The sequence below is a fragment of the Octopus bimaculoides genome, chromosome 24, assembly GCF_001194135.2.
Source record: "Octopus bimaculoides isolate UCB-OBI-ISO-001 chromosome 24, ASM119413v2, whole genome shotgun sequence".
Lineage (NCBI taxonomy): Eukaryota > Metazoa > Mollusca > Cephalopoda > Octopoda > Octopodidae > Octopus > Octopus bimaculoides.
Window position 1 is genome coordinate 13,692,802 of NC_069004.1, and position 3,300 is coordinate 13,696,101.

Here is a 3,300-nt window from a genome sequence, read left to right on the forward strand (position 1 = left end):
AGTTTTCAATAAATTTGATGTATTCTGGATTTCAAATCTATTGAGTTTCTTTTCATGGTTTGGGTGTGAGTTCCTTAAACATACAGCGGTTGCACAAAATAATGGAAACACCTTAAAATTTCAAACAAATTTATTTTAATATGGGGTAGTAATTAATTTGGCAGTAATTACAGCTTGAATTCTATGAGGTATGGACTCGTACAAAGTTTGATTTGTTTCCAAAGGAATTTTTGTCCGTTCTTCAACTAAAACAGTCTCCAGTTCTTGTAGTGATGATGGTGGAGGATATTGACTCCTTACTTGCTTTGCTAAAATGCACCATAAATGTTCAATAATATTGAGATCTGGGGATTGTGGTGGCTAGAGAAGATGTTCAACTTCACTAGAATGTTCCTTGTGTTATTCAGTAACAACTTTAGCTGTGTGAATTGGTGCATAATCATCCTGAAAGATTGTGTTTCCCTTCGGAAACAGTTCTGCAACCATAGGATGAAATTGATCAGATAGAATACTTAAATAGTCTTGACTATTAATTCTACCATGAAGGGAAGCCATTGGGCCAGCAGATTTCCAAGATATAGCCCCCCCACCCCCTCCAGAGATCATCACAGATCCTTCTCCATGTATAACAGTTGGAAGAAGACAGTCTGGATCAAATGCTTCTTTTGGCTGTCTCCACACGTATACTTGACTGGTGGTCAGAAATAAGGTAAAGGATGACTTGTCCAAGAAAATATCATTCTTCCACTGCTCTAGGGACCAATTCTGTAGGTTTTTACTCCACTCTAAATGCTTTGCAACGTTTGATTTTGAAAGTAGTGGTTTTCTGATTGCATCCCTCCCGTGAAACCTGGCTTTGTGCAGCTCCTGGCGAAAAGTTTTTGTGGAAACTAGGTTCTTGAGGTTGTCATTAAGCTCTGCAGTCATTTTGGGAGCTGTACTTTTGTGATCCTTTCTAAAAATTCACGTAAGAGTCTGATGATCCCTATCTGAAAATTTTGGTTTTCTTCCGGAGTTTTGTTTCAACGAGGAGGTTTTTCCCTCTTTCTCAAAGGCTGTCATTACTTTCAAGACAGTACTTCTTGATACACCAAACATTTCGGCTGTTTTCTTTATGCTAGCACCTGCCATACAAGCACCAAAAATTTGACCTCTTTGAAAGTCCGATAGATCTGTCATTTTAATTACCTTTTTCTGGTGATATCTGAAAAGAAACAGCAATTTTAGCAAAACATATTAAGCAACACTAATAAAAAAAGAAAAAAAGAAATAAAAACGAACAAGCTTTTGACAATTTTATTGATATTTCAAAATTATGATGCTATGATGCTAGGTGTTTCCATTATTTTGTCCAACCTCTGTATATTTAAGTATATCATATATGGATGTGGTCCTGTAACCTGTCTAAGGATGGGGCAGTAAGACTGAACAAGAATCGACTGGGACATTGACCCATCCAACTCATAACAGCTTTAAAGCAGATGTAAAAGGATGATGATGATGATTTTTTAATGAAGATAGTGGTGATGATGATGACGATATATATATATATATATATGTAACCACACATGGACTGTTGATGATTTTTCCTTATTTATATAGATATATATATAAATACATATAATTATAACCAAGGAGAATGGAGAGCAAAAACAAAAAAAATGCAGCCATTAATACATTGGGTATCTTAGACACAATCGCAAAGATTGATTTTTCATAATCATGCATACAGGTTATTTGCAGATAAGCTTTATGCATGATTCTGAAGAATTGATCTTCAATATTGTGGCTAAGACATTTCATGTATTAATGGTTGCATTTATTATTGAATAATATAGCAATCTTCATGAGATCGATGTTTGATGAAACAATTGTAAATCAATGAAATAAAAAGACTTGCTCACTCCATTCTCCTTGGTTATAATCGTGGAAACTGCAGATATTTATGGATATTCTTCAGACAGGTGTTTTTAATAAGATTACCATCTGTGTGATAGTCTGGACATGTAGATGATATTAATAAGGTAGACTCCAGGTTCTTGGGATAAATTTGAAAATTTTTCATGACTTTTTTTTTTTTTTTTTAGGAACAGCTATATATACTGGTGAATGTTCAACAGCATTGGAAAGCATAGAGATTAAAGTAACTGAGAAGAGGTTAGTTGACATGGAAGACTGGAAGTCATAAGAATATTGGAAGAGTTACCTGTATCATGGTGATTCATATCAGTTATCAAAATGCTGACATGATGATTGCTGGTCAATGCTCTGTAAACATTGCAAAAGCTGTAATATATGACATAGACATAAAAAAAAAAACTAAGTACCCCCAAACTGTGATGGCCTTTGGGTGTACCTCCAGTGAGGGTAATGTCATGCCACTCTACATCTTTAAACGGGGCTCAGAGCGCTATGTGAAGCTGCTGGAAATTGTGTTCAAACCCTAGCTGGAGAGGATTGCTACTGGAGGCTCATATGTGTGATAGCAGGATTCAGATCCTTACCATACTTCCGGAAAGAATCAGAAATGGTGGTTGGAGAATTTCTACAATTTCACCATCCCCAATTTCTGGCTTCTTAATTCCTCCATTCGTTATCCCATGGATTACCACGTGTGGGGCACAATTGAGAAAGGCACCAACTTCTCTGCCTGCAACAGCAAGACTGAGTAGGTTACCAAGATCAAGAAGGTGCTTGAAGACCTTCTCAGAGACACAGTGAGGAACACATGTACCAGGTTCCAGAGCTATCTTGAAGTCATGGTGGAAGGTGAGGGTAGCTACTCTGAGTAAATTGTTGTCTCCCAACCATAATCTAGTTGATAGGTTTTGATTTTTTAAAATACTTTTTTAGATGTATTTAGATGTATTTTTAGATGGCATAGTGTTTTCTTTTCCTTTTATGCAAACTGTCAAATTTAATGTGAACACCCTATATTTATATATCTATATCTATATCTATATATATATATATATATCAAGTCATCCCATTAGTTCTGTCCGATTTTACCTTTTTTTAAATTGAATGAAATTTAATAGTATTTTAGAATGTCTAATGAGATTAAAAATTATTTTTATGCATTTGTGTACATTTAAACTAATTAAATATTATTTTACAGAATAATAGAATTAAAATTTCTTTGATTAAAAAAGTCATTTCTAACATGGAAGTATCCAAAAAGCATTTAAGGCACATAATGCTTTATGAGTACAAATAAGGAAACTCTGCAGCCGAAGCTACTCCAAACATACGCTCAGTTTATGAGAAAGAATGCTTGAATGAAAGAACTTGCAGAAGATG

General features: G+C 34.8%; 1 protein-coding gene across 2 annotated transcripts in view; it reads right to left on the bottom strand.

Annotated features, from left to right (window-relative positions):
- Window positions 1–112: 112 nt before the first annotated feature.
- The window catches only part of LOC106876482 (sulfotransferase 4A1), a 71,098-nt gene continuing 67,910 nt past the window's right edge, over window positions 113–3,300 (bottom strand). For both annotated transcript variants that reach the window (XR_008266677.1, XM_052976232.1), the window contains one exon: window positions 113–1,204. The gene's annotated coding sequence lies outside the window, so the exon portion shown is untranslated. The remainder of the gene's footprint in view (window positions 1,205–3,300) is intronic.